General features: G+C 40.1%; 1 pseudogene across 1 annotated transcript in view; it reads right to left on the bottom strand.

Moving 5' to 3' along the window:
• The window catches only part of LOC147372821 (antigen WC1.1-like), a 47,946-nt pseudogene extending 36,257 nt beyond the window's left edge, over positions 1 to 11,689 (bottom strand). The window contains exons 1-3 of the transcript XR_015164316.1: positions 7,553 to 11,689; positions 1,444 to 1,536; positions 1,052 to 1,367 (exon numbers count right to left, since the gene is read on the bottom strand). The product of XR_015164316.1 is annotated as an antigen WC1.1-like (transcript). The remainder of the gene's footprint in view (positions 1 to 1,051; positions 1,368 to 1,443; positions 1,537 to 7,552) is intronic.
• Positions 11,690 to 15,269: the final 3,580 nt, after the last annotated feature.

The raw sequence follows: 15,269 nt of genomic DNA, 5'->3' as shown, positions 1-15,269 counted from the left end.
TATTTCTTCTAGAAATAGTGAACATTCATCTCTGACCTTTTTCAAGAGATACCCACTAGACGACAAGACTGACATCACCTCCCTTTTAACTGACTTTGTCCATTTGTGTCTGTCTTTCTATTTCTACCACAATGGTGTAGTGGAAATGAACTGAGAGGAAGACCAAACTTTGCGGGTGCTAGTGAAGGAGGGAAGCTGAATCCTGCTTCCTGACAAAATCTTTAGAGTATGTCAAAGGGATGTGATGTGGATACTGGGGAGATAGGCAGAATAATTAACCCCAGAATATCCACATCCCAATCTCTGCAACTTGTGAATCTGTTACCATATCTGACAAGAGGGATTTACAAATGTGATTAAGGTAAGGACCGTGGGATGGTGAGTTTAAGCTAGAATATTGTATTAACAATGTGAGCCTAGTCTAACCACATCCTTAGACCCATTGTCTTTAAAAGTAAAATACTTTTTTTAGCTCTGGTTAGAGAGAGGGATGTGACTCTGGATAATGGTTGAAGACAGGCAGCATTGCTGATCTGAAAATGGATGAAGGGGGCTATGAACCAAAGAGTGTAGGCATTTTCTAGAAGCTTGAAAAGACAAGAAATAGATTCAACCCTAAAGCCGCAAAAGTGATGCAGCACTGCTAAAGCCTTGATCCCAGCCCAGTAAGATCCCTGCTGGACATCTAAGCTACAGAAGTAAGGCAATAAACACATATTGTTTTAAACCACTAGTTGGTATGTTGTTACCTAAGCAAATGAAACTAGTACTGTGGGTTTAAATTTTTTGTATGTAACTGGAGAGAGCCTTGCTTTCAAGAAAACCTGTGAGAAAAGGCTCTGCCAGGAAACACTGCTGAAAAGAAAGGACCAGAACCTCAGCTGCTGCAGGAGGAAGTGAAAGCACCTCATCTTCGTATCTTCTGGAAAGACAGGCTCCATGGAAGGAAGCCTCCTTCTCTGGTCCTTTCAGCATCTCTCCCTCAGGGCTCAGACCTCCGTCCCCCAGGGCCCCACCCCTACCCAGCCTGTGGACAGTGTGCAGCGCGGACCTGAGCAGATGACCCCCGCGTCCTGCTTGTGTCTGCAGTCGTCCCGCCCCCAACCCCAGGGAAGGGCACCTTCACACGTGGGACGCGTTTCCAGCACAGTTCAGGTCGTCCAGCCAGATGGGCCCTGATCCTGCCCCAAAGTGAGCAGACCCCGTGGCAATGAGGGCTTCTCCAAGGCCCAGCTGCCTGCACACCACGCGGGCATCGTCCAGGTCCCAGCCGTCATCACAGATGGTGCCCCAGGAGCCCTGGTTAAGGATCTCCACTCTCCCGGCTCAGAGACCTCCTCCGTCCACCAGGCGGAGCTGTCTGCTGTCTGAGCAAAGAGAAATGGGACAGTGGGGCGGTGACCTGGGGAATAAGAAGGGTCTTCTGTCCTGTGGGACCCTTACCTGAGCAGTAGGGGACTCTCTCCTCTGAGGCCGTAGAGCCTGCTGGTTCAGATATGGAGTCGTTGCACTATGGCAGCACCTGGGTCTGATTTCCTGCAGAAACAGCAATGATCAGAAGTCTGGAAGGGTTGAATAACAAGAAACTGTTAAAGGAAATAATGACCTAGTGATGGAGCCTAAGATGAAAGTTGTGACCCAGTAATAAAGTTATCATAATCTTAGTGTTCACCTTCTCCAAGGAGAGTTCTGCTTCTGACAATACCACAATTTCTGTTTTAACCCAAGTGTTGCTGTAAGAATGAGTTAAGTAAGATGTTTTATCGCTAAATCTATCCCTGAGCTTTGCTTAGTCACTCAGTCTTGTCTGACTCTTTGCAATCCTGTGGACTGTAGCCCTCCAGGCCCCTCTGTCCATGCTGATTCTCCATGCAAGAATACTTGAGTGGGTTGCACACCCTCCTCTAGGGGATCTTCCCAACCCAGGGATGTAACCCACATCTCCAGCTTTGATGCTTTACCGTCTAAGCCACCAGGAAGCCCAAATCTACACCTAAGTAGAAGCAAAACAAAATTCTTTCTGAAGGAGTTCTACAATTTCTTCAATATCTATCTTTAAAACAAACACATATAAAATAGATTTCATGAAAAACAGAAAGGAAAAAGGAGACACTAGAAAGAATTTCCCAGGGTTTTCAGCTGCTAGAGTTATCTGACAGAGAATTTAAATAGCCGTAATTAAAGTGCTTGTGGAATTAAGCACTGACAAAATGTGTATCTTTGTAGAGAAATGATAACAAAAACCAAATACTTCTAGAACACAAAAACTTGTTACCAGAAACTAAGAACTAAAGAATAAGTGTAGCCACACATTAGCTCAGCATAAGGTACAAACATCAAAATGAAGATCAGAGGATATTCTTCAGATTAGAAATTCAGGTTCTGGTTATATTGTTGTATAGCAGATTTTTCCCCAAAACTTAGTCCAGTCACTCAGTCATGTCCGACTCTTTGCGACCCCATGGACTGCAGCATACCAGGCTTCGCTGTCCATCACCAACTCCCGGAGCTTGCTCAAACTCATATCCATCGAGTTACTGATGCCATCCAACCATCTCATCCTCTGCTGTCCCCTTATCCTCCTGCCTTCAATCTTTCCCAGCCTCAGAGTCTTTTCAGATGAGTCAGTTCTTCACATCAGGTGGCCAAAGTATTGGAACTTCAGCTTCAGCAACAGTCCTTCCACTGAATATTCAGGACTGATTTCCTTTAGGACTGACTGGTTTGATTTCCTTGCAGTCCAAGGGACTCTCAAAAGTCTTCTTCAACACCACAGTTCAAACGCATCAATTCTTCAGCACTCAGCCTTCTTTATGGTCCATCTCTCACATTCATACATGACTACTGGAAAAACTATAGCTTTGACTAGACAGGTCTTTGTTGGCAAACCAATGTCTGTGCTTTTTAATATGCTGTCTAGGTTGGTCATAGCTTTTCTTCCAAGAAGTAAGCATCTTTTAATTTCATGGCTACAATCACCATCTGCAGTGATTTTGGAGCCCCCCAAAATAAAGTCTGTCACTGTTTCCACTGTTTCCCCATCTATTTGCCATGACATGATGGGACCGGATGTCATGATCTTTGTTTTTTGAATGTTGAGTTTTAAGCCAACTATTTCACTCTCCTCTTTCACTTTCATCAAGAGGCTCTTCAGTTCCTGTTCACTTTCTGCCTTAAGGGTAGTGTCATTAGCATATCTGAGGTTTGTGATATTTCTCTTTGCAATCTTGATTCCAACTTGTGATTCATCCAGCCCATCATTTCGCATGATGTACTCTGCATATAAGTTAAATAAGCAGGGTGACAATATATAGCCTTGACATTCACCTTTCCCAATTTGGAAACAGTCTGTTGTTCCATGTCCAGTTCTAACTGTAGCTTCTTGACCTGCATCCAGATTTCCCAGGAGGTAGGTAAGATGGTCTGGTATTCCCAACTCTTGAAGAATTTTCCACAGTTTGTTGTGATCCACATAGTCAAAGGTTTGGTGTAGTTAATAATGCAGAAGTAGATGTTTTTCTGGAACTCTCTTGCTTTTTCTGTGATCCAACGGATGTTAGCAATGTGATCATTATGAAAAGGCAAAATTTAGTAGCTGAAGGAAAATATATATATACTTCATTTTGCTTATGACTCTGGGTCATTAATCAGAAAAAGACTCAGTTTGGCAGTCTTTCAGTCGGGCCTTTCAGTGCTGCAATTAGATGTTACCTGGAGCTGAAGTCATTTAAAGATTTGACTGAACCCTGGTTCTGTAAGGAAATTCCCAGAAGTGTCCTAAAGGTAAAGGAACATCATGTCTTCAGCTTAATTTAGAAAGATTTTGCATACTCAGGAAGAAACGGGGCAGAAGGGGAACAGAGAAGGAAGGACACAGAGAGAGAGAGATTAAAGAAAATGTTTATACTAACATTGAGAAATCCAGGTAAAGGTCATCAGGGAATTTTTATATTATTTTCCCATCACTTTTATAAGTCTCAATTACATTAAAATTTAAAAAAAAAAATCAAAAGATGAAAACAAGTCAAAGATAATTCATTGCCAGGACACTTTCACAAAAATACTCATAACATAAAAAATTAAATACCTAGGGAAAACTTAATACAAGACAGGCAAAATCTCTGAGAGAAATTCAAGATCTAACTGAATGGGGGGATGTATTATGTCAATGATTTGGGGAGCTCAAAAAGATACAAGCATCTGAAGGCAGAGTTCCAAAGAATAGCAAGATGAGATAAGAAACCATTCCTCAGTGATCAATGCAAAGAAATAGAGGAAAACAACAGAATGGTAAAGACTATCTTCAAGAAAATTAGAGATACCAAGGGAACATTTCATGCAAAGATGAGCTCGATAAAGGACAGAAATGGTATGGACCTAACAGAAGCAGAAGATATTAAGAAGAGGTGGCAGGAATACACAGAAAAACTGTACAAAAAAGATCTTCACGACCAAGATAATAATGATGGTGTGATCACTCACCTAGAACCAGACATCCTGGAATGTGAAGTCAAGTGGGCCTTAGAAAGCACCACTACAAACAAAGCTAGTGGAGGTGATGGAATTCCAGTTGAGGTATTTCAAATCCTGAAAGATGAGGCTGTGAAAGTGCTGCACTTAATATGCCAGCAAATTTGGAAAACTCAGCAGTGGCCACAGGACTGGAAAAGGTCAGTTTTCGTTCCAATCCCAAAGAAAGGCAATGCCAAAGAATGCTCAAACTACCGCACAATTGCACTCATCTCACATGCTAGTAAAGTAATGCTCAAAGTTCTCCAAGTTAAGCTTCAGCAATATGTGAACCATGAACTTCCTGATGTTCAAGCTGGTTTTAGAAAAGGCAGGGGAACCAGAGATCAAATTGCCAACATCTGCTGGATCATCAAAAAAGCAAGAGAGTTCCAGAAAAACATCTATTTCTGCTTTATTGACTGTGCCAAAGCCTTTGACTGTGTGGATCACAATAAACTGTGGAAAATTCTGAAAGAGATGGGAATACCAGACCACCTGACCTGCCTCTTGTTAAACCTATATGCAGGTCAGGAAGCAACAGTTAGAACTGGACATGGAACAACAGACTGGTTCCAAATAGGAAAAGGAGGATGTCGAGGCTATATATTGTCACCCTGTTTATTTAACTTCTATGCAGAGTACATCATGAGAAACCCTGGGCTGGAAGAAGCACAAGCTGGAATCAAGATTGCCGGGAGAAATATCAATCACCTCAGATATGCAGATGACACCTCCCTTATGGCAGAAAGTGAAGAGGAACTAAAAAGCCTTTTGATGAAAGTGAAAGTGGAGAGTGAAAAAGTTGGCTTAAAGCTCAACATTCAGAAGACAAAGATCATGGCATCTGGTCCCACCACTTCATGGGAAATAGATGGGGAAACAGTGGAAACAGTGTCCAATTTTATTTTGGGGGGCTCCAAAATCACTGCAGATGGTGACTGCAGCCATGAAATTAAAAGACACTTACTCCTTGGAATAAAAGTTATGACCAACCTAGATAGCATATTCAAAAGCAGAGACATTACTTTGCCAACAAAGGTCCATCTAGTCAAAGCTATGGTTTTTCCAGTGGTCATGTATGGATGTGAAAGTTGGACTGTGAAGAAAGCTGAGCGCTGAAGAATTGATGCTTTTGAACTGTGGTGTTGAGAAGACTCTTGAGAGTCCCTTAGATGGCAAGGAGATCCAACCAGTCCATTCTGAAGGAGATCAGCCCTGGGATTTCTTTGGAAGGAAGAATGCTAAAGCTGAAACTCCAGTCCTTTGGCCACCTCATGAGAAGTGGTGACTCATTGGAAAAGACTCTGATTCTGGGAGGGATTGGGGGCGGGAGGAGAAGGGGCCGACAGAGGATGAGATGGCTGGATGGCATCACCGACTCGATGGACGTGAGTCTGAGTGAACTCCAGGAGTTGGTGATGGACAGGGAGGCCTGGCTTGCTGCGATTCATGGGGTCACAAAGAGTCAGACATGACTGAGCGACTAAACTGACTGACTGAGGGAAAACCTAGTAGAAGATGGGCAAAATCTCTGAGAGAAATTCAAGATCTAACTGAATGGAGGGATGTATTATGTCAATGATTTGGGGAGCTCAACATTGTCAGTGTCAATCATCCTCAAATTTCTATGTCTTCTCTCAAATTTCTAAACCTATTCTCAAGGTAAATACCCTTAAGCTTTTCTTTTGGTGAAAAATGACAAACTGATTTCTAAATTCATACAAAATACAAGCAACCAAGAGAGACCAGCACAATTGGTAAGAAAAGCAACGGTGTTAGAGGAGTTAATATAAAGTAACTCTTGTAAATTAAAATTATTCAGACTTACTACAAAGCTTGAAACTCGGGGAAATACTGAAGGACACGGAAGCCTGGTGTGCTGTAGTCACATGGGGTCACAAAGAGTCAGACATGACTTAGCAATTGAACAACAACTATGACGTTATCATAATTAAGAAAATACAGTATTAGAGCAAGGATAGGCAAATGAAAACATGGAACAGAATAGAGAGTCTCAAATAAGACAGACATACTTGCCCTTCTGCATATGACGAAGGCAGCACTGCAGTGGGGAAGAGTCTTTTCAGAAAAAGATTCTGAGTCAGTTGGATGTCCATATGAAACCTGACCCTTATCTTACACAGATATCAATCCCAGAAGGAATGCACAATAATATGCAAGAGAAAAAATGATAAAATTTCCATAAGATACTCTTAGAGAATGTTTTTAAGATTTTCGAGTAGGCAAAATTCTTTTTTAAAGTATATAAGAAACATTAAATGTACAGAAAAAAGTTGGTAAGTTATGTTTACAGAAGATTAAGAAATAAGTTCATCAAAGGACACCATCTGATTAAGAATATGAAAATATAAGATCAAGGGTTAAACATGGAAAATAAGTAACACATATTTGCGTCCAAAGACAGTGTCATGGTAAGTCGTCACATCATATTTGCAATAGTCAAGAACTGGAAACAGCTCAGATATCTACTGTCAGTCTAATGGATTCAGTACATGGTCCTGTACTGATATGCTAAAGTAATAAAAAATAGGTGCTACAATAAACAACATCATGTGTGAATCCCAAACATAATTTTGAGGCTTAGAATTTAGATACAAAAGATGCAACATACAGCATCCTTTTATAGAAAGTTCAAACATTGATAAAACACTATGCTAGCAGAAGTTAGCTAAGTGATTTTCCCTTTAGAGGAGGGAAGACACAGTTACTGGGGACGACAGTGACTATGGTGCTGGGGACATTCTCTTTGTTGCTCTGGGTTGGGGTTCATACTGAAGTCTATATTTACTGCCCCTACATTGTTTTCTATGATTATATATAAGCAACAATGTTGCTTAAAAATATATTATTCCCCTTCACATTTCTTGCCCTGATCTGAAAAATGAATGAACAATGAGAAGATCGACATTTCACCACGAAATACCTAACTTTCGAAGTCCATTTTCCCTCCCTCTCTGCTACTGGGGACATATCACTCCAGGAGCATCCTGAGTACCAGTAGCCCTTCCCTCTCTCTTACCTGAGCAGATCACAGAGGCAGTGTTGCCATGGGAACAGTCAGGACCACCCAGGGCAGTCACAGGACAACTCCACAGGAAGGACTCAGCCCCTGAGCAGTGAAATTGGGCTGTTAGGATCTGATCACCTCCTTTCACCAAGTGTGGTCCTCTGGGGCTGGAGATGGCGACTCCACAGCCGAGCTGATGACAGACAACATTGGCATTGGCCAGACTCCAGTGGGAGGCACAGAGCGCTCTCCATTGTCCAGAATTGTTCATCTCCACCTGCGCCTCCCACTGAGAGGAGCCGTTTGTCATGAGCCTTCTGAGTATGCTGGTAGAAGAAGACAGAGTTTCAGCAAAATCACATGACTTTCTCACTTGAACAGGGTGTTCACAGATGTGAAAGGCCTGACCTGCATCTCACCTGAACAGACAACCTGAGCAGCTCCACTGTGGTGACAAGTGCCCCTTGAACAGGGCACTCTGGGGCAGACTGAGAGCTCAGGCTCCTCCCCCTCACACCTGAACTCTTCAGCCCAGACCCAGGCACTGGACTCTCTGAAGAGCTCATGTCCCAGGACAGACACAGCCTTGCCACACCCCAGCTCTGCACAGATGACCTCGGCAGTGGGAAGTGTGAAGTTCCCATCAGATACTGGGGTCCAGGCTTCTCCAAAATACACTTCTACTCGCCCTGAGCAGGGTTCATCCCCTCCAGCCAGATGCACAAATAAGAGGAAACAACAAAACCTGTGAGTGTTGATGGTACTGACTTGAAACCACACATTACAGGCCGTGGTGTGAAAGTTTTTCTTTTTAGCAGTGGAGCATGTAGAGAGTCTTTGACAGTTAGTGTCCTAATTGAATTTTCATCAGCAGGTTTCTGAAGAGAAATACGGGAGGATTACAAGGTCAGTTTCGAATGGCTGAATCCCAAGAACAGACACTTTGAAACTGGTTAGAAATATGAATTCCTAGGTCTAGGAGCCTAGAAACTACAGAGCCCAATACAGTTCATCGGAATGGCTGAATACTGGAAACACATCTTTTAGCATTGGTTGGAGAAGTGAATTTCTCATTTAGCAGCCTAGGACCTACAGATCCAAGGATAATATATAATATGAAGGCACTTGAACATAGAGATACGTAGAACAGAAGCCACCCAGAGGGATGTGGGTTATGAGATAAGAGACCTAGCATCCAGACAAGTTTAGAAAGCTTTCATGGGACTTGTGGGGCTAATATTCTGACCAGTTTTATCTCTCAGGAGCTAGTCCTCAAGTGACTTAGGTTAGGGAAAGTCCTGAGGCTGGATCCATGAGGGCATGCCAACCTGTAGGCAGGTGACGGCTCCAGAGAAGAAATATAGACACTATCACTAATTCACATTTATGTCATCACATCTTGTCTTTCTGATACTTTTTGATGCCAAAAAATTCCATGAATTTCTTCAGTGACCTCAGTGGGAAATAAAATGAGTTAAGAAAACTCAGAGAGTCATAGAGAGTCCCAGCCATCTCCCTTGAAATCCTAGGATTTGTCAAAAACCTGGGAGAGAGTGTGTTCTCAGTTGGAGTTTACCAGACATCTCAGTTTCCAAATCGTCTCCTATTAAAGGTTTTTCTTCTGAAACAAGACTCATAGAAAATGCTAAGGGCTGAGAATAATTGATTTTAATGTTATCATTGTACTAATTCTAACCACAGAAAAATATGCATTCTTCTCAAGCACACATGGAATATTCTCCAAGCTAGGTTACAAATAAGTCTTAACAAACTCAAAAAGATTAAAATAATTCCAAGTATCTTACATGAACATAATGGAATGTAAGTAAATTCAATAATGATAAGAAAATAGGAAATTCATGAATATATAAAAATTAAACCACATGCTCATATTTTAAGATTGTTTTCTCTATTTCTGTAAAGAATGTCTTTAGGATTTAGATAGGACTTGCATTAAATCTGTAGATCACTTTACAAGTATAAGCATATTAGCAATATTAATTCTTCCAGGCCAGAAGCACAGAATGACTTTCTATTGATCATATTGTCTTTAATTTATTTCATGAATGTTTTATAATTCTAAAAGAAGATGGCATGTTGAATGTTTTACAATTCTAAAAGAAGGAGGAAGAAGAAGGAGGAGGAAGAGGAAGTGAGCAAACAAGCCATAATTTGGAGAGTTCCAAGTTGAAAAAGCCTCAATATGGATACAATATACAAATATTTGTGGGAAACATCCGTTGAATAGGTTATTAGCATACTACATCACCCTCTTCTCCCATCTACTACCTAAGCTGCTATTCTTTCTCATTTCTCCCACTTCAGACAAGCAAACACCATTTTAAAAGATACAGATGGATGGAAAAGAAAATCAGAAAGGATAGCTACTGCTGAAGAAGTAGGATGTAGCTGGGGCATATGGCAGGCAAGGTGAGATCAAGGAAGTTTTGAAAGTAAAGGAGGAAAACCAAAATAAAAGTTCATCATTTGGTCATCAAAGGAACACATTTTGAACTGAATGAAGATAATCCAATGAAAAAAAACTTTATTTAATTCACCAAGTACAATTCCCTGATTTCTGCGTGTGTTTTGATTATTTACTTCTGAAGTTCTTCATGGGAAAGGACTGCTTAGTTATGCCCAACATCCAACCAAAATATTATCAGAATTTCCAAAAGAGAGAAATGTAACACATAATACATTTTTTTAAAACAATCATTTAAAGCAGCTTCAGAAGTTACAGAAATGATTGAATTGACTGAAGAGGTCCTTAAACCCCTAATATCAATATGCTTAATGAAGCATAAAAATAAACAGGGAGAAAAACTAGGAAAATAAACAAATGAGACTTCTGAAACTGAAAAATATAGTATTGGAATGAACATTTGGATTAATTACACAAGAGACTAGACATTGCAGAATAAAGGAACTGGGAAGTAAAACACAGCAGTAGAGACTATCTAAACTGAACCAAAGAGAGTAAAAAGGCAGAAAAATATGAATGGAAACTCAATGGCATGTGGGATAATATAAAAATATATAAAATATGTGTATTTAGAGATTCAGAATAAGGGATGTGTAGAAAAATATTAAGAAAAGATAAATGAAATTTTCCCAGATTTACTGAAAACTAGTGAAACCATTCTCAGAAAACTTGACAATGTAATTACTGAAATTCAATAAACAAAACAAAAATATGTTAAGAGCAGCCGGGGAAGTTTGACACATTATATACAGGGAACAAAAGGATAAATATTGCTTACTGACTTTTTGTTGGAGGCAATGAAAGTCAGATGACAATGTAAAAACATATGTAAAGTATGGGGGTTGGGCATTTGTTAACCTAGAATTGAATCATCCAAGAAAATACTTTCCAAAGCTGAATGAAAATTAAAATTATTTCAGGTAAATGAGAGATGATAGAATTGGAGGCCACCAGACACACACTACACAAAACTGCCTCAGGGAGTTCTTCAAGCTAAAGGGAGATGACAGCAGATGAAAACATGGATCCTCTCAAAGCTATAGAGACTGTGCTAAATGTTGATTCTCTATTAGAAGAGTTAAGGCAAAAATATTAGCAGCAAACTATAAGATTCATAATAAATTTATGAGGAGAGTGTATGACAATGATAGCACCAAAGACAATAACATTATATCATCTCAAAGTACCATGTAATTAAAGATTAATAATTCAACATTGGGCTTCCCAGGTGGTTCAGTGCTGAAGACCCCACCTGACAATGCAGAAGACACATTGGTCTAGGAAAATCGACCCCTGGTCTAGGAAAATCCCACATACCATGGACAACTAAGCCCATGTGCACCACAACTAGTGAGCCTGTACTCTAGAGCCCAGGGATCATGACTACTGAAGCTTGTGCAGCATAGAGCCTGTGCACCACAGCAAGAGAGGCCACCACAATGAGAACCTTGTGCACTGCAACAGAGAGTAGCCTCTGATCTCCACAACTAGAGAAAAGCCCATGCAGCAGTGAAGACCCAGCACAGCCAAAAATAAATAAAAATTATTTTAAAAATGAAAAAATAATTCAGCATTATAATCTCCTAAAAATCTTATATGATTAATAAACCAATAGAGTATTTAAAATAAAATAATAAACTTGAAGATTAAAATAGGAACAAAAAAAGATATAACAAATAGCAGGCAAGTACACTTAATTTCAATTCTATCAACAACTACATTAAATGTAAATAATTTAAGTATTCCAAATAAAAAACAAGATGATCAGACCAGATAAAATAAGACAAAACAATATACTGTCTGTAAATATATATATGCTTAAATATAAACACAGAAACATATTAAAGAGGTAAAAAAATATATACCATGCAAACACAAATCAGAGTAGGCTGTATGTAGTATCTATATTAATATCATACAAAATCAGAGTGAAAGACAAAGAATACATTCAGAGAAACAGAAATATTTTATGGTAATAAAATACAAAAGAAATTATATACTATCAAAACTGGTGGGTTAAAAAGAAAGTTGCTTAGAAGAAAATTTAGAACCTTGAGGTTTCCATGATGCCTAAATTAGAATAAAAATAGAAACAGAAGGAAATGATCCAAGCCTCAAGAATCTACAAAAGCAACAACAGTCATAACTGAAAAGTGAAAGTGAAAGTCGCTCAGTCACGTCTGACTCTTTGTGACCCCATGGTCTATACAGTCCTTGGATTCTCCAGGCAAGAATACTGGAATGGGTAGCTTTCCCTTCTCCAGGAGATCTTCCCAACCCAGGGATCGAACACAGGTCTCCCGCATTGCAGGTGGATTCTTAACCAGCTGAACCCCAAAGAAAGCCCAAGAATACTGGAGTGGGTAAACTATCCCTTCTTCCCACCCAGGGGATATTCCCAAGCCAGGAATCAAACCAGGGTCTCCTGCATTGCAGGCAGACTGTTTACCAGCTGAGGTATCAGGGAAAACCATAACTGAAAAAGAGGAATGAAAACTGAGTATAGAAATCAATTAAGTAGAAAGCAAATACACAATCAAGAAAATCAACAGAGTCCATTAGTGATTCTCTTAAAAAGAACATTAACACTGATAATCTTTTAGCAAAACCAATTAAGAAAAAAAGAGGGAACACACATTAACAAAACCAGTAAGAAAAGGAGGAATATCATTATGGATCTTCCCGACATCTAAAGATACGAGATATGAACCAGTGCTCCTTAGATCTTGCCAACATCTAAAGATATAAGATATGAAACAGTGTTATTCTAATTTGAAAAACTTTTTATAAAATGGGCCAAATCCTTGAAGACAAATTACTTGTGAAATATGACTCACCAAAATCTGATACAAAAAAAAGAGAGAAATATGAGTAATCTTATATTTGTTAAATAAACAGAATCCACTAAGAAAACTTCAACCTCCAAATGCTACCACTTCCACAGAGCTCAGAAATGACTCCCACAAGATAAAGGAAGAGAGGGAGGGAAGGAAAGAGGGCAGGAAGGAAGGGTAACACAGAGGCTACATTGTGAATGTATGAGTTGACCTGGATCTTGATCTCCTTGAACTCCCCTCCTACAATCCTTGTATTTTCATCCCCTCACCATTTTGCACTTCAGTACTGTAGTCCCTGGTGGTTAGGACAATAATCAAGACTCTGTCTGCAATGTATGAGTCCCAGGTTTGATCCCTGGGTGAGGAAGATCCCTGCAGAAAGAAATGGCAACCCACTCCGCTAGTCTTGCCTGGAAAATTCAATGGACAGAGGACCCTGGTGGGTTACAGTCCATGGGGTTGCAAAAAGTAGGACAGGACTGAAGCAGCTTAGCACACTTGCACCACAGTCCTTCTCAATTTGTATAGCCCTTCCCAAATCCTTTTCCTGAACCCCACGAAATCTCCTCCTTATTTCAAACAAGCTTCTCTAGATTCTTCTTGGGTCATTGTTTCTACTCTAGATTTCTCCTAAACATGGTACTTCACTTCCAACAATCCACTACTGAGGCTGAAATTTCTCTTCCATACCTGACTCCTAAGTGTTCAATTTTGATTAAGATAATGAAAAGACATGCTATTCTAATATTATCTTGCTACATCACCACCACTTTGACTTATTTTCACATCATTAAAACATGTCTGAAAATACAGAAAAGACAGAACAGGGGAGGAAACTAGTGACAGAAAGAGAAATAGAAGAAACCTGGAGCCATTCATAAAAATGTGACAGCCTAAGTTACAGCAATGGTAGTCAGGGAATACAAACCACAGTCAGTGCTTAAATATCAGAGCACTCTCCAATTCTCTACTTTTAAGTGTATCTTAACTGAAATTAATATCAACACATCAGTATTCTTAGGATGGTAACATTGGGACTTCTAATTTCACAGAAAGTTCCAACAGCACACACTCCATTTTCATTCAGATGCTGATTTATCAAAATATGGTAGAGACACCTGTAGTGTTTCCACAAATTTATCTGCAGTTGGAACCATCATTAGGACTTTGTGACAATGAGGAAGTTTACTTGAGATGCCAGAAAATGGGTTTGTTTAAAAAAAAAACTTCTAACTAAAATTCAAATGCACCTTGAAAATAATTATTTTTAATAAGAATGATAAAGAGAATGGAAGGAAATGTTGAAGAGATGAATAGATTTATGACATAAGTGTTGTAACAGTTTCACAAATGTATACTTATGAAGCAGTCTTGTATGTCAGTCATACCTCAATAAAGTAATTTTTAAAAAGGAAAAGAATTGTTTCCTTAAGGGCCTCAACTAGAATCATCAAATATGCTGAAGGTGAGATTAGAAAAGATCACTTTTCCAAAGATCTTCCTGGACATAACACCCAATAGCTGATTGGCTGTGGTGTTATGGGCCTACTGCAGATGACCTCAGGGCTCCCCTGTCTCATCAGATGGGATGATACTCCCCTAACCCGAGCCTCTTACCTTAGGGAATTCACTGTGATAACTGACGATATCTTCCTCCAGCCCAGCTGCTCTGATGGGATTAATATCCTGGAGATCCAATCTGCAATTGGGATAACAACTAGAAGCCCACGCCAAATACTGTGATTATCCACTCACACCATAGTTTCACTGTTGTCTTTACTGCATCCACCTTGGCACAGGTCAAACACACTTCAGTTCAGTTCATTTCAGTCACTCAGTCACGTCTGACTCTTTGTGACCCCATGAATTGCAGCACGCCAGGCCTCCCTGTCCATCACCATCTCCCAGAGTTCACTCAAACTCACGTCCACCGAGTCTGTGATGCCATCCAGCCATCTCATCCTCTGTCTTCCCCTTTTCCTCCTGCTCCCAATCTCTCCCAGCATCAGAGTCTTTTCCAATGAGTCAACTCTTTGCATAAGGTGGCCAAAGTACTGGAGTTTCACCTTCAGCATCATTCCTTCCAAAGAACACCCAGGGCTGATCTCCTTCAGAATGGACTGGTTGGATCTCTTTGCAGTCCAAGGGACTCTCAAGAGTCTACTCCAACACCACAGTTCAAAAGCATCAATTCTTTGGCATTCAGCTTTCTTCATGGTCCAACTCTCACATCCATACATGACCACTGGAAAAAACACAGCCTTGACTAGACAGACCTTTGTTGGCAAAGTAACGTCTCTGCTTTTCAATATGCTATCCAGACTGGTCATAAATTTTCTTCCAAGGAGTAAGTGCCTTTTAATTTCATGGCTGCAATCACCATATGCAGTGATTTTGGAGTCCCCAA

The sequence above is a fragment of the Bos grunniens genome, chromosome 5 (assembly GCF_055505025.1).
Source record: "Bos grunniens cultivar Pamir isolate PY7600 chromosome 5, Bosgru_T2T1.0, whole genome shotgun sequence".
Taxonomy (NCBI): domain Eukaryota; kingdom Metazoa; phylum Chordata; class Mammalia; order Artiodactyla; family Bovidae; genus Bos; species Bos grunniens.
Note: the sequence above shows the minus strand (reverse complement) of the source record. Positions and strands in the feature narration are given on the sequence as shown.